The sequence below is a fragment of the Puntigrus tetrazona genome, chromosome 12, assembly GCF_018831695.1.
Source record: "Puntigrus tetrazona isolate hp1 chromosome 12, ASM1883169v1, whole genome shotgun sequence".
Taxonomy (NCBI): Eukaryota; Metazoa; Chordata; class Actinopteri; order Cypriniformes; family Cyprinidae; genus Puntigrus; species Puntigrus tetrazona.
This window is the reverse complement of record NC_056710.1, coordinates 3,280,218-3,301,039: the sequence shown is the minus strand read 5'-3', so window position 1 is coordinate 3,301,039 and position 20,822 is coordinate 3,280,218. Positions and strand designations below refer to the sequence as shown.

At 36.5% G+C, this 20,822-nt stretch overlaps 1 pseudogene; it reads right to left on the bottom strand.

Annotated features, from left to right (window-relative positions):
• Positions 1–6,955: 6,955 nt before the first annotated feature.
• Positions 6,956–20,337, bottom strand: LOC122355624 (annotated as a pseudogene).
• Positions 20,338–20,822: the final 485 nt, after the last annotated feature.

Sequence of the window (20,822 nt, the reverse complement as noted above, 5' to 3'; positions counted from 1 at the left end):
GCTAGGGAGTTTTTGCTTAAAACTCGCTCACAAACCGATAAGAGCACATTTCCATTAGTTTTAGCAACAAAATAGCAATTTTACAATTATTAATATGCTATTTGGATATTTAAAATGTTAAATTAAGTGGAGTTGATGAAGGCTGGTTTAAATATTCTCTACGCGATTTCCTCTCGAAAGGTTTGAGGATGATCAAGGTATAAATTCAGACGAGCCTCGAGCTGTTCTTCTGGGAAGCGATGTTTTCTTCCTCACCGCTTCTTACATGGATGTCATTTTTGGTCAGGATTGGATTGGGGATGTATGAACAGCGACCTTTTATTGATGAAGAGAAGCCGCAGTTCCTGCGATGTTGTATTTGGGTCTTTTGTGACTTCCTAGAGAAGGCGGGTCGATCTGGGAAGGCTTGTTACTACGTCCTGAGTTTTTTTCCCCCCCATTCGTAGATAATGCCTTTCACTGAAGCTGAAGTCTGTAGTAATGCACTCAAGGCAAAATCTGCATGAAGGCCATCTCAAGACAGGAGCCACTTTCAAACCAAACAGCTTTCTGATGGTCAGCACCCAAATCCACCCTTGCTGAGCTTAAGCAATATCGGTACAGTCAATTTTTCACAAAACACATGAATTCCTATAGAAATGAATTGAATTTGTATTTGTATATGCATTGGTATATTTGAGTCTCAGACCAAGGGCGTATTTTCTTTTATAATGGTTTTGTAGTTCTCGACATTGGCTGATTTGAACGAGTGGGTTTTTGGCAATTTGGCAAACACTGGTTTGGCAATTTAGTAACAACTAGTAGCTTCGATGATTATCATGTTTTGTTTTGTTTTTTCAATGAAATTATCAAAATCATATAAATGCCAAATATCGGGCTTCTCATAATGTATGGCAATAAAGAGTCAGAAACATCATACAAATGAAGACATCCACAAAATGTGGTTTTGTCAGATTTGGCTCACTTCTGGTTACAAATTTGTTACTGGTGTATATGGTTAAGTGAAGCAAACACACACACACACACACACATTGGTATCGGTGGTTTATGAGGACTCTCCTTGGGCGTTATGGTTTTTATACTGTACAAACTGTATAAAAAGTATTGCCCTACACCTAAACCTACCCCTTACAGGAAACTTTATGCACTTTCAGATTTTAAAAAAACCCAACACCATTTAGTACGTTTTTGAGCCTTTTGAATTATGGAGAGATTGTCAGCGTCCTCATAAACCACCTTCAAAATTTAATACCTCTCTCATATCCATGTTATTAAACACATTTGTGTCCCCATAAACCACAAAAACCAGCACACACACACACTTACTCAGTAACTGTGATACTTCTACTGCATATGCAACACTAATTCCTGACTCAATCCATGACCCTAAAATAAAAGCAAAACAATTATTTTGATTCATTTCAAAAATGTATTTTTTTTCCAGCCAAGGACAACTACATACATTACACATGAAAAACATGTTGAAGTGTCTGAATCCACAGTTAAACAACATACAGTATTTATCATCGGGGTCGCTGACTCTGCTTGCATTCACACCAATACTAACACATGGACCTTTTTCACATGTCTATGTTACCATTTGCTTGAGTAGCATTTTTTTTTACTTTACAAAACAGAATAAAAATATAGAGATACGGGAGTCAGACGACAGAAATACTGTATGTCGAATTTGCCATCTCTTCCTCATGTGCAACTACATTGTAATTGGCAAGGCAATACAGAACAAAGTAGTGTTATGTACAGTTTGTACAAAAGTACATTGTAATTTAAAGAGACAGAGAGAGAGAGAGAGCGAGAGAGAGAGAGAGAGAGAGAGAGAGAGAGAGAGACACAGAGAGAGAGAGAGAGAGAGAGGACAAGAGAGAGAGAGAAGCACAGAGAGACACAGAGAGAGAGAGAGAGAGACACAGAGAGAGAGAGAGAGCGAGAGACACAGACAGAGAGAGACAGAGAGAGAGACACACAGAGAGAGAGAAAGAGAGAGAGAGAGAGACACACAGAGAGAGAGAAAGAGAGAGAGAGAGAGACACACAGAGAGAGAGAGAAGAGAGAGAGAGAGAGAGAGAGAGAGAGAGAGAGACACAGAGAGAGAGAGAGAGATACACACAGAGAGAGAGAGAGAGAAAGAGAGAGAGACACAGAGAGAGAGAGAGAGAGAGAGAGAGAGAGAGAGACAGAGATAGAAAGAGAGAGAGAGAGAGAGAGATTTAAAATAATAAATAATAATAAAACTTGGCTAGATTTGCAACGTTTATAAAATAAGAGTCTGTGAAAAGGGTCCATTCAACAGTGTTCAGTGGATGCCTGTGCTTCGTTGGTAACACTTAAGGTTCAATTAATTAACATTACGTAATGCATTAGGTATCATTAACTAACAATAAACAATAGTGTTAATGTTCTACATATACTAATATATTTGTTATTTGCTGAAAACTCAAAAAAACATTTCAAGTACAAACATTCATTGAATTAACATTATTAAAAATCAGAGTTTGTACATTAATAAAACATTTCATTGTGGAACATCACTACTCATCCTAAGCACGCGATGACCGCCATATAATGAATTCATTAATGTTAATAAACTGAACCTTTTGTAAAGTCTAACTTAAAAGTGTTTTAGAAATACAGAGTCCTACGCTGACATGCATCTGGCAAACAGGAGAGCTTACTCATAGAGTCTCGCTCCCAAAAGAGAGCTGCCTCATGGTGAATGAAATATAATAACACAAAACACGAGCTTGTTGCGGTCAAACACAAAGTCCAATTCAATTTATACGTAAATCATTTCAGCAACAAAAAATTGAATAGCCAACCAAGAAGACAAGAAGGAATACGTTACTGCAGGACCCCAAAAAATGATGTAAAGACACCAGATTAATTTTAAATGAAACAAACGGAATTTATGGATTCAAGGATTCCAGTGGCTTTATTGGTAATATTAGCAATATATAGCATATGATTTTGCTTATCAGTATCAGTTTGATTAGGTCAATACTAGAAACTACTGTTTTAATATTAAGTTCTTACATTTTTTATCTGTGTTTTTAAATAAAAATAAATACTTTCTTTTTTAAACAATATTATTTCCAGTTTTTGACCGTTCATTAAATGATTCCTGATTCCACTAAATTCACTTTATGTGCATGATATTTAGGATTAAAAAAATATACATTTATAACAATAACTATAATATCGCTTTTGGTTGTAACAGCAAAATAAATGCCCATTGGCCCATTTTTTTAAGTCTCCAAGCATTTTCTGGTTTGAACTTTTGGGATTTTTCAAGAGTTTTTTTTTTTTAAGAGCTTTGGTTGGGGAAAACTCCATATCCCATGGTGCACTGGGCTCGATTCACATTCATGAGTCCCTGTCCTGCTTTTAGCATTAATAGTTTGTTTTAACGCGCGTGTGTGTGTGTTATATACCAAGTACACTGTTAAACCTGGGTTTATGCAGGTCTTCTTCTTGTGGGATATCCGGAGGCTTTGTTACGCGCTTCTCATTCGCCATGGTGACGTAATGGTCAGTGTTTACTTGAAGAAGATTTGGGCTTACTCCCTGCAGCGACAGGCGCGCTCGTGGCCCCGGGCGCAGGCTGTTCAGGTCCGGCCCCTCCCACGCTATACTGAGGGCTCGAGGAGGAACGGCATTCTGGGTGATGGAGTTCGGCGGGAGGTGAGCCAGGAGTTGCGAGACTCTGTTCGTCGGAGTAGAAGAGGGAGATGGGTTCAGCGTGCTCCTGTGAAGATTGAGGAACGGTTACAGAACGCAGCGTCAGGAAACGGCTTCGGGAGAAAGGGAAGGTGGAGGAGAAAACTCAAGAACGAGAACGAGTGAAGCAGGAGGAACAGCAGGAAGTTTAGCACACGGGCGGCAGTCACGCCAGCGAGCGGTGGCAGTCAAAGCTACAGCAGGAACAGGATAGCTGCTAGCGCAGAAGAAGGGCTTGTGTTTGGGTTGTTAGTGTCTCAGTGTCACGTTTAATCTCTGAAAGGGAAAAACGAGAGGTGCGAATCAGCATTCGAGGAAGGCTCAGACGGAAAAAGGATTCTGCATAGAAAGGAGGGTTAAATAAAAAGCATAAAGGAGAATATTTTTACATTCGAAACTAATGGTTTTAATTTCCTTTTTTTTTTTTTTTTTTTTTTTTTTGCATTGGTCTGAAAAGAAATGCAAAAACATTATATCAAAATTGGGAAAAACTAACTTGTGTTGTTGTGAACAGGCCTTAAAATGAATGAAAACCCTTGTGAAAAAGAAGCTTAACTTCAGAATTCTTTTTAAAAAGGGTAATTATGGAAAATTACGCTTCAAAACAACATGCTTACGCCGCATAAAATGATTTCAAGGACATGCTATTTTAATAAAATCAATATTATGCATTGACTTATTTATTTCAAATGCAATTAGTTGAATTTTTGTGCTTTTTAAATGCATTTCAGTAGGGCTTAAGTAGATTTTAAAACGCAATTTCATAATTTCATGTTTGTGGCTAAAGTGACAAGCATTTCTGGTAAACTGAAATATACTTTTAAGCTATTTTTAATTGAAACGTTATATGCTTCGTGAATTGCTCATTTATCATTACGGTTGTAATTTTGTACATTTTAAATGTCAATAACACATCAAATAACACATATATGAAAGATTTAAAATTATACTTAAGTACAACAAGTACAAGTAAGCACACTTCTTTTTCACAAGTGACAACTCGGCCAGAAATGAAAACTCTGCCATCATTTCCTCATCCTTTGTCGCTCAGAACCTTTGTGACTTTCTTTTTTATGTTGTATATCAGCCCCACGAAGGTGAGTAAATTATGACAGAATTTTCTTTGGTGAACTATGCCTTAAATGGTGCACTAAGCCATTTATTTATGTGACGCTTTTTATCATTACAGCTTCACGTGTGTATAAAACACATTAAAAGCTAGCAACGCGACATCACGGATGAACAGCCTTTCCTAAACAAATATGACTACGGTCTACATATTTCAGAGAGAACTGATTGAAATAAATAAATAAATGACTTAGTGCATAGTTAATACTCGTTACGATTATATGCAAATTTCGTAATGTCCTGTAATAAAAAAAAAACCAAACAAACAAAAGAAAAGCAGGTGAGGTTAAGAAATGAATTGTGAATGAAAGTTATCAAACATGATTAATACAAAATCATATGACGGATTAGATAATGTGTTGAACAGTATACGATGAAAAACGGTAATACTTTAGGGACCAATCCTCACTTTAACTAGCATGCATACTGCTAGCATACTGGCTACTTATTATAAGTTGCTACTTATAAAGCCTTATTCTGCATGACCATGTTTGAGATTCCTTTATCCTATCCCAAACCTAAACTATTAATCAACAGATCTTCGTTTACACTTCGTGTCCTCGGAGCGATCGAATGAGGAATCTACCAACACCTATCTATGGGTACGACAATGAGATCGATGTTATTCTTTACACTGTCATCAAGGATACGGAGAGAGAAAGTGGGCAGCCACGCCATCGGTTTCAAAACTGCTCCGTTTACACTGAAACGCAACCCCTGCGTTTTCCAACCTAAAATGGCCTCTTCTGCGTTTCCGAGTCGTAAATGATAGGTGTAACCTTAGCAAAACTTACGCTTTAAAACTAAAACGCAATAGCTGGCCTTACAAACAGCGAACAACAAACCACTCTTAACTAAACACAATTAGATATAGTTTCAACTTCATGATAATTTAGGTGGAGATACAAAAAAATAATACCAGCTTGACAAAAGATCCAGTTGGGTCAACTTTTGGCTTTCAATATATCTTATGAACCGTGATTTTGTAAGAATCACAAAGGTGGCTTCTTTATATAGCTGGAGTCGTAATTTATTATTTAATATGGCATCGTTTACTTAAGATTTGATTATTAGATTTCAGTTTAATAAAACCGATCTGAAGCTGTTCTAATGAAACTGAAAAAGAGATCTCGAAATTTCACAATGGTGTACTACATCTATTAAACTGCATTAATCATTGCTCATGATGAGAGTTTATGGAAATGACTCGCCGCTTATAAACGTAGAATAACGCTCAACTGCAAGATGACGAATGGAAATGTTTTTGAAAACAGATTATTAAATATTTTTATGAATCGATGTGGACCTACTAGTAAATACGTCCTGCTGTGCTGGCAAGCTTCATGATTCAGTCATTGTGTTTACATCTTTGCAGCGCTTGTAACGGATATCCCTAATACATTCTATTATTATTCTTCCTCTCTGTAAATTTCTAAAATTAATTCAGCCCTAACGGATTCACATACAGAACACATTCAGCTTTAATTAGACAATTTCAGTGTGTTAGGTCTTTTGTTGTTGTTTTTTTAAACAAGTGTAGAATTTAATTAAAAAATCTTTAACTTTAAGAATGTGCTTCAGTGTAACACTTCAATCTATCCATCTTTTATAATCCCATATTTTAGAATTGAGTCACGGTACAATTGACAAAATTTAAAATAAATCAAAGCGGAAATTTAGCTAAATAAATAAATGATTTAGTCTTTGATATTTGCAAACCGAATTGACTTTCTTGCATATATTTAAATCACTTTATAAAAATCTTTTTTTTTTTTTTTTTTTTTTTAATATGAAATGAGTAACATTAAAATTACATATCAACTATAAATCAATGTTATCAAATATGTTTGTTTTCACGAAAGTGGTTTTATTCTGAATTCATTTATTTTTATATTTTGTTTTCATTCATTTATTTTAGTTTTCGTTTATTTTATTATAGCACATCAACTAAATCACACTGAGAAATGCCGCCTTCATAACTAGGTAAAATAATTATTTTCTTTCATTTCAGTTTATTGTATTTCAAGTAACTTTTCGTTTGTGATTTTAGCTTCAGTTTTAGTTCACTGTGTTAGTTTCCCCGGGCGCAGAAGTGTGGGTAATCGGATGAGCGCGTGAGACTTTAGCGTGGATGTACTGAAGCATGTTAAAAGAGCAAATGGGGATGATGGATGTCAAAGGTAACTATAGAACGACATGAGGTTCGGGTTTAGTTTGGTTCGCTGGGCTTGGATTATTTAGTTGAGGCACCTCTACCCTGCTCAGATCTAGCTCGAGGACTACAGGCCTCTAAAGTCTAAGCAGGGGCTGGATGCAAACAAACAGGGACAAAGCGCAAGGGGTTTGTTCTCAACACATACGTGCTGCATTCACCATTGCAGGATGTATACCTCTGTATACAAGGGTTTGAGAGCCGCCTGGCCTGACGATCTGTAACACAGCGCACATTTATTAGACACCGCAACGGCAGAAAAGAGAACAGAGACAGACAGGCACAAAGAGGATATACTAGAACGGGCAGTCTGGTGAATCAAGTGTTTTTGAGCGGACAATGGCAAATATTTAATTTTAGGGTAAACCACCCTTTTAAGATTGAACTTTTGGTCATTCCAGCAGTAAACATAAACGAGTGACGCTCAAGAGACACATGGATGGGCTGGACATGGACAGGATGTGTGGCTACAAAACACTTCACAAAAGACAATTAAAACCAGGAGAGCACAAAACGGATGAGAACTCGCAATGTCACTAAACAAAGACGATTCTTACAGAGGCTGCCGAACGCCCAGGACCCCGTTGGGCCACTATGGCACCAGAGATAGCCTTGATCCAGCCGTGCATCTCGTCTGGGCTGTCCGACTGAGAAATACAGAAAAATACAGCAGCTTTCAGTCGAATTGTTTAACATTTATCCTAAATACAATCGATTAATGTGTTTATTCGTGTTTAAAAAATGATTTCGGTTAACTTCGAGACTAGTCATTGCACGCTTGTTAAAAAAAATAAATATAACCTCATCTCGTGCATCTCATACTACTAGAATTGGTTATTCTCAACATTTTCTATTTGTAAAATTTTATTTCAACTACTTTATTGTTGAAAAAAAAAAAAGAAATTATTTTAAAATCATAAAAAGTACCATTCTTATTTTTTTACCTGCCAATAAACCCCTACAGTAAGAACTAATATGCATTTATTTTACCTTCACAAAATAAATTCACAAAAGAATTAATATGAATTAAAAAATAAGATTCAATACTACCTGAATGTAGAAAGTTCTTGAGGTAGTAACCAGTTCAAAAAGATTGTCCCTCATCATCAAGTCACTATTAGACACAAATCAGTATTAGACAAAAAACTAATATATAAAAATGGGTAAAATAAACTGTTGTAACAGCACAGCAGCACAGATGCATGATAGAAATGCTGTTATTGTTTATTACTGTTTGTTTGTGCATAATTGTTTGTACTGTTATGCAAGGTCTGCCCAAACAGCAGAAATTTTAAACACTGCGTCTAAACGGTCACGTGTTAACATTACCACAAACTTGGCAGCCTGGAGTAAATAAAAAATAAAACAAATGTCATGTTTGTCTGACCGATCCTGACAGATCACATGCATCACCAGGACGTCTGCTCAGTGTGTGTTTTCATCCGGAAGATCCCATTTTTAAAAGGTTATATATTGCTAACATCACTAACGCTTCCTTAGAACTTGATTTGGTGGATGATTTCTGATGTGAATCTGCTCTTTGAAATGTTTAGCAGGTGCTTTCCAGATGATTTCCCAGACGTAAAAAACAATCTGTGCCTAATGACTGCAATCGCGGTTTAAATGCATGCATTTAAAGTTACGACAAAAAAATGGAAGTAGGATTACGGAATTTCTATTTTTTTTTAAATACATGCATGGGTGAATTCTAAATTAATTAAAGTATTAAATCTGGGGCCCATAACATTTTTAGTTAAAAAATGTTCCAAAATCAGTATATTGAGCTAGTGTTAAAAAACTATTGCCATGCTTTAGATTTACAACAGTTTAGCTTAAAATGAGGCTTTTTAATTTGAGTGGTTTGATGTAATAAAAGCCAATCGATCGCTCGATTAAATCACCACTGGTAGCGTGATTTACGGTAATGCTTTTTTCCTCGGGTTGGTCTGAACAAAGCGTGGCGCACTTGTTATTTGTTCAGATGGCAATATTAGGTGAAAATTCGTGGCGTAGGCTAGGACATTAGATTCATCCGCGCTGGAGCACAACCCAATGCATGGAACATAATTCCACAAGTACCTGCAGTTCCGGGTTTTCAAACATAGATGGCGACGAAGAGCCAAAACGGACTGCAGCTGTAATGTCAAACAGCTTCGCACTTTATAGTGCAACTCTAAGCGAACAATTGAGGCAGTAATTGAGTATTCGTCTACAGTTTTTCCTCTAGTTTAACCACTGGCGTATGTATGCAAGACTTCCTTTTTGTGGAGAGCCGAATGACAAGGGGGTGTGGCAGAAGCGTGTTTGGAAACCATTTTTGAAAAAAAAACAACAACAACAACAACAAAACGAAACAAGACAATACAAGACAAAACACTAAACTAATAAGAACAGAACAAAAGCCCCAGAAGCACTACCGACCTTTGTTTACACTCCTGCACCTTGTTCACTTCTTTCAGAAGAATGACTCGTGAACGCTCTCGCTCCTAAAAACAAAGTTTCATTCAGTGACTTATTAAATATCGTCTTTATTTCATGAGAGTGACTGAGCAATGAGCAAACATTCCAGCCGTTCTGAGCGTGTGCAGTGAGGAAGTGCAGGCCCGAGCAGGGTGCTGAGCCGAGCGCAGGCCTGTGATTATCAGCCCTGAAATAGACTTTATTGACATCTACTGTATGATTTAGCCTCTGACCAAGCCTCCTTCCTATGCCTGCCGTCCACACACACACACACACACACACTCACACACACACACACACACACACACACACACACACACAGAGTAGGAGAGAGAATCAGTTGCTTCCTTTGCTCTCGCTGAAGCTGTAACAAGTTCTTGTCACTTTCGACAAAACAGCTGTCTTTTGCGATGGTATTTAACAAATACTGTACTTTATCCCCGGCTATCAACGGTTTCAGTTTGAAAATAGGTTCTGATGCGAAATCAAACATTCAAGCAAAAAAAAAAAAAAAAAAAAAAAAAAAACGGTTTAATAGTCTCTGCTATTCTTAACTTCGTGCGAATAAAAATAATTAGGCTACTATAAATCCGTGGGAAATTATGTTTGTCAAACATTTTCGACAGGAAGTTGTGTGTTTGAACAGTGGAACAACTTTCCATTGTTCTGCCCCCTCAGTCAAAACAATTAATAACCATTTACCACGAGTTTAAAGGACTACAGGCAAAAAAGTGAGTCAGTGACGGTTTCTTTATTTTAGAGGAAACACGTCATATGCTAAAAATGGGCTTTCCATCAATACTCTAATGAGTATCCCCTCACTCTTGAAACTGTTAACTCGGCGTCACATTCAAACCTGCATTATGAAACTTTTAATTTACCAAATTTAAACCTGTAGGGTTAACAATTCTGATGGTTTAACTCCCATAATGTGGTTTGGAGCAGGGCTTATATCTCAGTATTTCTTACTTTTTAAAAAATTACAAGTGCCCTTGACCTGGGGTTGGGAACCATAGCATTAAAAAGCAGCTTTCCCAAGTACTAAAGACAGAAACTACAACAAAGAAAATGTATATATTTGGTTCCACTTTATATTCTGTATTTAAATCCTGAATCACAACTCACATTTGTGACTTAAAATAAATGTATTCGAAGTATTAAATATATTTAGGAGAATGTCCAAATAAAAAGTCCCCAAGGTCTATAAAAGTGAAAGAAAAAAAAAAAAAAAAAAAAAAAAAAAAAAAGTATAGTAGATTCACTTGAAATGTTGACATATATATATATATATATATATACATATATATATATATATATATATATATATATATATATATATATATATATATATATATATATATATATGTTTATCTAATTAGGATAACTTTATTTAATTAGGAAAACTTTAAAACAACTATAAATATCATTATAACATGGCATGACAAAGATCTTAATTGTCATTTTGATTTTTAAAGGCAAAAAGTATGCCATATGTCTCTGCAGATATTTTTAACATAGGAGTATTGTATTTGTTTCTAAAACATTATTATGAAATCCCCGAAATTCGTATAAAATTTAAAAGCAAGATGTGCTTCCAGTGTAGTCCCAAAGCAATAGCCACTGATATAGACATGTTCTGACACTGTCAGCCTGTTGACACAAAGCAAGAGGAATTCATAACACTGTGAACAAGTTCAAACAACCACTAGGTACGTGCACACACACACACACACACACACACACACACACACACACACACACACACACACACACACACACACACACACACACACACACACACACACACACACACACACACTCATAGTCTCCACTGGATTTAAGCTTTCACTCCCACATGAGTCACTGGTCTAATTCTAGGGGCACATATGTAAATATACTTCATTGGTGAAATGTGATTGGACACAGGATCAGATGGCACGAACAATACACAGGCCGGACTTTCACTTATCAGATGGGAGCTTACAGACAGGCTCATAGATGCACAGGTGCAAAACACAATGAAAACAAAGAGCAGGACAGGCCAGTGGCTTGTGACGAATCCAAGGTCAACAGCAGTGTGCAGGACTCTAGAGAGATGCAGGAGGAGGAAGCAGAAGAGGGAGAGACTAACCATGTCTGATTTGAAGTAGCTGAGCGCATTGTCATCCAGCAGAAAGTATCTCCTTTTCCAGTTTTTCATCTGGAATAAAGACAGAAAGGTTTCTTTTGAAAGTTAGCTGTGCTTTATGTGCAAAGCCTTTTCTCTGCCAAACTTCAGTAACGTGAACACGCGTTCAAACCAACAATTATTCAGACACTAGATATCATTTCTGTAATTTTTTTATTAGTGGGTGCAGGAGAATGTAATGCATTTATGTAAGAGATGATAGTGAAATGAAGTTAACTGCGACATGCTACACCCAAAAACAATAAAATCAACCTGGTCTGATAAAAATATGTACCTCTGAGCACTTTTTGCCTTGCTGCACGTATTGCCGCAGTTTCAAAGAGAAAGGCACACTGAGTGGCGTTAAAACACAGGTTCAATACGTGAACCCTGGCCCGTTTTTATTAAAGCGATATAGTTATGAATTTGCGGCAGTTCAGAATTAAATTATTAATAAGTTAATGCTTTACTATGTTGGAAATATGCCCTATACCAAATCCAATCCAAATGTTAGTGTTGACAAATGCAAAACAGACACATTTGTTGATGCATCTGTGCCATTTCAACTTCTTTTTACTTTTTACACAGTTTTGTTGAAATGTAGTTACACTGGATTCAAACCGAGGCTCCTTGCCTCTCAAACACGTCTCTGTACTCTGCGAGCTACTGAACAAACTCGCCGTCTATGATATGAAGCTGGATATGTGTGACGCTAACGTTCAAAAGCATCGTGTAAAAATACGACGTCAGAGTTCTACTGCCTGTAGTGTTCATTTCTTTAGGAAACTGCGGTGATATGTACTTACTGGCACGCATTCAGTGTCTCGCTAAAAAAGGCACCAAGGTATGTTTATGCCTTGTGACAAGGTAGAGTAAAATAGATACAAATTTGGGACCAGAATTATTCAGATACTTTGCATATTCCGCCGAAGTGTTTTTTCTTTAATTGCTAATGTGACCTTTTACAGCACAGGCTGAACAAAATTAAGCGTTGCTTGGTAATTGGTTGACCTAAATTGGTATTATCTAATTGTGTACTTAAATTAAACAGCTGACAGCTATTCAACGCGATTCATTTGCGAGACAGTATAACGGAAGGATGGCATTATCAAGATGAATTCGTTCCGACACAGTTTAACTCTGGGCTCTTGTCATATTTTATTACCATTTTGTAAACTATAGCCAACAAACTGCGATAATGTGAGAAATGCTGAAGGTGTCTGAATAGGTTTTGTTTGACGGCATAAAGCCTTCTGTATCATATTCGATAAACACATCTTCTCTAAATTATCAACATCGTGTTAAAACGTATCAAATGCGATACATCAGGCTTTTGTAGAATGTTTACTTGTCCACCCTCAATCATCACTCAAGCATTGCGTTACATTTTTCCCCCCCACAATAAAAACGGTACAACTTTGAAAACTTGATCAAATAAAACTAGGTATTTAAATATTATCTTGCTAAGACACATTGTTGGAAGATACAGAGCGAGTGACATTTTTATTTCATTTATATGCATTTTATGCAAGTATTCTGCTATACTGTTATCTAACTGACTTACATTACATGCTATCAGAATTTCATCTCATTTTGTCGCCAAATGAATATCAGTAACTGCATCAAATTGCATATTTCTGCTTATTTCAGACTTCTGAATAAATGTGAGGTGTTTTTCCCCCTTCCCAAGCATGAAATCTATATTCTATATCACATACGAGCCCTAAAAGTCGGATTTATGAAATGTGATACTCAACAAAAAAATGCATATACAAACTTGTTCTGCACTTTTTACTCACCAAAGCTCCCTGTTTGACACAATATCCAGCTTTAATGACTGACTGGTCTTGGTTACTCCGGCTCAGGTAAAACGGTAGCTGACCGGGAGGTTTTCTCAACCCGCTCTTGTCTGCACCGTTCTGACCTTCCCCCTTTTCCTGAGACAGCGACATACAACAATGTTGATTATGTCTATTTATTTTACTCACAAACACATGCTTTGAAAAGTTTCAATCAATTGGTATCATGATGTACATCAAAGATAAACCGACTGATTATCATGAAACTGCTCAGCGTTCCATACAGGATTTTGTATTTGCAGTTTTAATGTACGTTAATGTGTCACAAGGTTAAATGACCTGTGTGGTGGTGATGATGGGTACTCCTGCGATAATCTCGGTCTTGTAGGACACTTGTTTAGTGGCGCCTGATGTGTCCACACATGCTTCTGCTGCATTATGGGCCACCTGCTCACCTGACTTTGGCACCTGGCGAAGAAGTAAGAAAAGACAAAAAAAAAGCATAACTAATTTGTATGGAACGGCTGCTTTCTTTATACATTTACAAGTTTATTTACATTTGGAATCAGTAATTAACGAGTTTTTTTTGTTATGACTGTTATGAGATTTCTATAAAAAAAAAAAAAAAAAAAAAAAAAAAAACACTGACCTCATATATAAAAATCCTAAAAATAAATGCATCACCGTTTCCACAAAAATATCAAGAATCACCAATCATCATATTAGAATAATTTCTGAAGCATAATGGCTGCTGAAAATTAAGCTTTCTTGTAAGTAATACATTACATTTTAAATATATTAAGATTGAAAACTAATTTAAATAAATGCCATTTTATAATACAATTTTTTTTTTTTTATATTTCACAATATTACTGGAATTTTGATCAAATAAATGCAGCCCTGGTGAGTATTAGAGACTTCTTAAACATCTTACCGATGCCAGTTACTTTTTGTAATGATGCATGTATTAAAGTTTTTTAATTCTCTCCATGCCAATGAAATAAATAATAATAAAAAAACACTGCAATTTAGACAAAATAAATCTAGACATTTTCTTTTCCCCTCAGTGTAAATGAATAATTTGTCCCTGTGGTTGAGCCAATGCAGTGATCAATCGCTTGCTAGTATAGGCTGACTGACACTACTGATTCTGTGGGGATGGCAGTTCATCGTTTAGTGCCTTCAGGCCAAAAATACTTTACTCATCAATACACCATCACTACAGATGCAGCCCCTGACCCAAAACAAACCGCCAGTTCTAATCACGTTAGCATCCAGTGGCAAACAAATCCTGCGCTGCATGATAACTCTGCCATTAACATTCAAACAATGTTATTAGCAGCATCTACGTTATGATTTGACATCGTCCATATTGAATATTCTGATTCTGTACGCATCATAAATGACCCAATGTGTTTAAGCTGGATGAAGATGATTAAGCCAATATCAACCTTATAGATGGCTGGCATATACAAAAATATATAAACAAAAAGCAAAGAACATGTACTGTGCATCTCTTTTTCACAATAGAGGTTGTGATGTAATCAATAGGACCCTGATTTGATGCAAGATTCAATGGTTACTTTTTTCAAACGAAAAACAACTCAATTCGATTTGAAAGAAAAAACAAAAATGTTCTATTAATAGTTAGTTAACTATTTCTGCCTTTAGTCGGAGTTTCTGCCTTTAGTCTCCTCTTCGGCTGATGAAATTCATGTTTTATCAGCTTTAGATCTGAAGACGGACTTGGGAAATCTAAGACTTTCTATTTCTTTGCGCTGATAAACTCCCTGACTGAACTGGCAGGATGCTTTGTCGAGTTTGGTGGCATTTTCTTGAACATTGGTAGCCAAGATGGTTTCTTGCCCTTCCAAATTCATTCTGCTACTGTCATCATGCATTAAGTCAATATTAAAGTACCAAGAGTGCCTCTTCCAGAGACAGCCATGCATGCTCATGCCAATGACACCACCTCCAACAAGCTTTACAGATGAGGCCGTTTGCTCAGGATCATTTGCAGTTGACTTTTTCTCCACACTTTGGCTCTCCCATCACTTAGATAAAGGTTAATCTTTGTCTCGTCTGTTCATAAAACTCAGTTCCAAAACTCTACAGGCTTGCAAACTGTAACCTTGCCTTTGTGCTTTCGGTACTGGTCGGAGGTTTGCATCTTGCTGTGCAACATCTGTAATTTGGTGTCCAATGTGGACAGTAGATTATCAGAGCTTCCCCCCAGCTTTCTGGAGGTCGTTGGCGATTTTAGGTGACATTGCGGTTCATTTTTCATCAGTTACTGTTGTTTTTCTCAATCAGGTCAATGTTGGTTGCTGATATTGCCAGTGGTTTCCAAACTCCTAATTGCACAACGGCCTTTGATTTTGCCGTACTTTCTCTTTTCTTTGAGCATCCAAATTGCTAAAAGTTCTCTCAAAGTCATCTTAGGAAAATTATGTAACAAAATGCAACTGATCAACTAGAAAGACTTATGCTGACATCACGAAACTAAAAAAAAGTGCTGATCTTCTGTGTTGAATCACCCAATAATAAAATTCCTGACGTTATGGAGATTTTGCCTCATATTCGCCTTTTAATCATATTTACAGATTTCTTCACTTTCGTCAGCAAACGAAAAAAAAGCCAATAAATTCATTTAAAGAATACTATAACATTTCTCTTCTTTTATGTTTACCGTTACCTTAGTCTATGGCCTAAGACGCTGGGATGGGTTTCAGTATACCCAAGTGTTTTGAAGAACACAATGGATTATTTTCTTATTCAATTTTAGCAGAGAAACTGTATTTAATGTAGGCTAATAGTGTCGGAACTGTTCTCTGCTTGGAGAACTGTTCTCTGAATATTAAGAAGAATTTGATCCAGGGTCAGGACTTACTGTGATTTTGGTGGCGTTGTTGAGGGCACTGACCCACTCCACTAAATCCTGTTTATCATTCGCCTGCAAGTAAAACTTCCTCATTCCAGCGTTGATGACTGTGGGAGGACACCAAATTTTATATTTAAACAAATTTGAGATGATGACATACGCGTCTATGTCATGTCTAAATCTCTGCTTCTAGGCACGGAAAAAAATGTGCTTTCACACTAGCATTTCTGGTTTGCATTCAGGTTAAAGTAAAATAAAATGAAATATCTGCCTTCCATGAACATCAAAAACAAACAAACAAATAAACAAACAAACAACACACAATTACTAAAATTATTTAAAAAAAATAATAATAGTATCTCGGTTATGCTAAAATAACACATACCAGCAAACCACAGCAGGGTCTACTTGAATAGGTAGTAATGTGAACTCCGATACGGTTCGCTGCTGATAAATGCAAATGTGCAAGTGAACCGCTATTAATGAGGAATGATTCGGTCAAATGCGTGTGTGTGTGCAGTCGCGTGTGTGTGCAGTCACTTTCTGACAAGTGGGACTGACGTGCACAGAAAGATTGTACTTCTCATTTCTAAATATGTCACTGTTAATTAACCGTCGCTAAACATGAAATGTTATCTTCACAAGTCACAAAGTATTTTCCTGTGCAAGTGTAAAAGTGAAAACTCTCATGTCCCTTTTGTGTGGCTGGCAGCTACTATAGTTACTGTGTTAACTTAACGCATGCGAAACTTCCTGTCGGTGTTTCCAAAAAACCTTTATTAAAATCACCCTTGATATCGAGATTCAATGAATTTGACCTTCAATGAACTTAAAGAACATGCTTTTAGTGAATAGCTAACATTAAAGAATCAAATAGCATACGGTATTCACGGGGTCTGAATCACTTCAGGAGGGTCATACTCGATGTGTGACTAATTTTAGTATCTGTCTGTTGCTCACGTACACTACTGACAGTGGCCTCTCATCTGACTCCGCCGGGTATAGTCCCAGAACCCCCAGTGTGTGATTGTCTCTGGCTCTGATCTCAGAAACAATAGCCAAGGTCAGGGGTCATGGTCTAACATGCCCTACGTTCTGTGTACTGCGTCCTCTGAGTGACACGTAGAAAGTAAATCAATTGCTTACCAAAGCAGAACTCCGCCTTTGGCCGCAATTTGGTGGCATCGCTAACCTAGCAAAATATGATCAGATCAATAATAATTCTACACATATGCATATTTAAAGGTGCGCTAAAGACATTTTCTACTATATATATTAGGGGTGGAACAGTACACAAACACGATGGTCCGGTACATACCTCAATTTTGACATCACGGTTCAATATGGTTTCAGTACAGCAGGAGGGGAAAAAAACTAAATATAAATTGCTTTTTTTTCTTTTTTTTTTATTCAACAATTGTTTTAAACAACTATAGGAAGCCTTTTTACATTTATATAAGGTTACAATTAGCAAATTTAAATTCAATTACTATTTATTTTAAACAACACTCAAATTTAAAGATTGTATGGAAACATGTAAATAGTTTTTTTAATTAACTACTCATTTATACCATTTCTATTTGTTGTTAAAAACCTGTTTTATGTTAAAAAACATATTTATATTATGAAATTGACTCAAGATACTTATCCACATGATAAAGGATATCTCACATGTTTTGATTAACCCAATATCACCCAAAATCGTGGTTATGGTTTTTTGCCTTTGCATGGCAGTATCTAATATTCTAATAATCTAATATTTCACAAAAACTGTCAATCATGTTCACAGACTGCCTCCAAAACATTTGTTTGTCATAAAAAAAAAAGCTGTTTCGATTTTCTGCATTCACGCATCTGTAGCAAGAATTTTGATAGGTAAGGATGACGAATATGAAAAAAAACGCATAAAAATTTGCGGAATTTAAATTTCGCAAAGACCTTCAGTACAGGCTATGGCGATATGGTGAAAAGAGTGTCAAAACAGGATGCATTGTCTGGTTTTTCTGAAAAAAAAAAAAAAAAAAAAATGGAATGATAACCCGAAAAAACCTGTACTGAACATTTTCATTACAGATACATGTACCGTTGCACCCCTAATACATATTTATTATTGGCTAGGAATTACAATAAACAATGAAATTGAATGCAAAGAAAAGCCATGTCTCACAAACAAGCAGCACAATATCAAATTTATAGTTGGTAAAATATAAAGTTGGTAATAACAGGTAATTACAAACCTTGGATATATATGTTAGTTTGAGAGAGCCGACACAGGATGTTCCTTCTGGAAGATTCTGTAGAAGGAGAAAGCAGAAATCATTAGAGCCAAAATTCAGAATATAAAATGATACAAGCTGATTTGATGTGAGAAGTGTGTTTGTGTGTGTTTTGAGCAGTGTCTGAAAACAACCGTGGACAGAATACATTTACGGTGAGAGTACGGTATTCTCCAAAGTTGTAGAATTGCACAGGGGTCTATGAAAGTTTTAGCACACATCTACAGATGCAGTGAGGTAAATTATTCAAAGTCAGACGTGGCATCAATAAAAGATGCTGGCTGGGGCTACTGACTGAGTCTTAGATAAAGTGATTGGTGCAGAACCTGCAGCAGCCGAGAGAAAAGAGAGAATCCATTAAAGGAAACAAAGAAAGAACATGAAGAATCAAAAAAGACAGGTCCTGACATAGGCTCTTCATCAGTGATCTCAGTTCTTGTCAGCTTTCGCCAGAGATTTCCTATTTTACTCCAAGCTAAATACTGAAAGCATCAAGTATGCACTGAAACACACCAAGAAAAACATTACCATTTATTTTCAATACATTTTATTGTGTTAATTAACTATTTTTTTCATTAAACGCTTTATAATTAACCATCTGCGTAGATTCCACGACAACACAGTTATGAACAGTCAGTTTGCTAGTCTGGAGTCTCAGACAAAGACACCCTTATAAAGTCGCACAGTAAAGCAAAGTGTGACCCACACAGATGCAAATACATTTACGTACATACAAACAACATAAATCTGAATGGTTAGATCACCTAGTTAGATCAACTGGTCTGGAGGCAAAGACACATTAATGCCCTCTAATACTTCATGAGGTCCAACAGAGGCCATGACACATATCCTTTACCATCCAGCACTTGAGAGGTGAAGTTTCTCAGAGTAAAAAAGGCCAATTACAATTATAGTTTATTATAAACAAGCTGTGTAAAAGAGGAAATGTTAGTATCACACATTGTTTTGCATATCAAGGCTCGAACCGTAATAGCAGAAAAAGGTCAACTGTGGCTTATGGTTTTCCTGTTTCCGACAGCAATGAAGGTGTAGTTCTCTACAGTTACCGCCCCAAACCACCAAGACACCGAATCATCGCACTGTAGAACTGTGGTGTGTTTTCAGTGATTTGAGTAAAAAGGTTTTTCTTTTTTTCTCATCCATTTGGGAACTGGACTACTTTAGTTACAAATAGTTAAGTTTGTGCAGTAGCTTCAGTCGTGGTGTTGTGGCATCAGTTGTGTTTCTGTCCACACAGCCAGAAGAATGCTTTATTAAAAGCATAAAGAGAATAGTTTGATTTCAAAATGTATCCATAACGTATTTATTATGTGAAACTTAAATGGGTCAATGACTAGCCCCTGGGGTACACCATACTGTATATATATATATATATATATATATATATATATATATATATATATATATATATATATATATATATATTATTTATTTATTTATTTATTTTTTTTTTTTTTTTTTTTTTTTCACTGACAGGGTGAAAGAGAGGATGATGAGTAGATACCTGAGGGTTATCCATGTACCACACCAGGCTGCCTTCCAGGGTGTCCAGAATGAAGTAACGTCGTAAAACTTGCCGCTGCTCTCCATTTCCTCTATGTCTAGAAAGCCACAGATCCGATTCTGACGATCTACGTACGGCATTTCTGAAACTAAGCATTACCCTGCAAAACAAAGGAAACAATGCTAATTATAAGGGAGATGAGAAGAGCAGAGAAAGAGGTGGAAGACGGTAATTAAAATAAATTTGGTATCTTCGTGTGTAATCGCGTCTGGGAAAAGCGCTGGTAATTTCCTATGATGTCACACATGGTCATGCTCCATGAAAATGACACTTATTTCATTTCAGACCTCGGTGCTGATGAAAACCCCCATCAGACGAAGCTGCATGAATACAAATGACTTGATTGTGACATTACCACAGCTGAGAAGCACTGCACAACTTAAACGGTGTAATTTACAATTTAGCTGCAGCCTCTCTAAATGTCATAACGGCACTATAGTAACTGTGATTCATGCAGAAGTTATGCCCATTAAGGTAGAAATAAACCAAAGCTTGAGGGACAAAATCCACAAAAAGTGATGAAAATGCCAGATATTTAAAATGTGGGAGCAGTCAACTAGTGGCCAGCATCAATCCTTT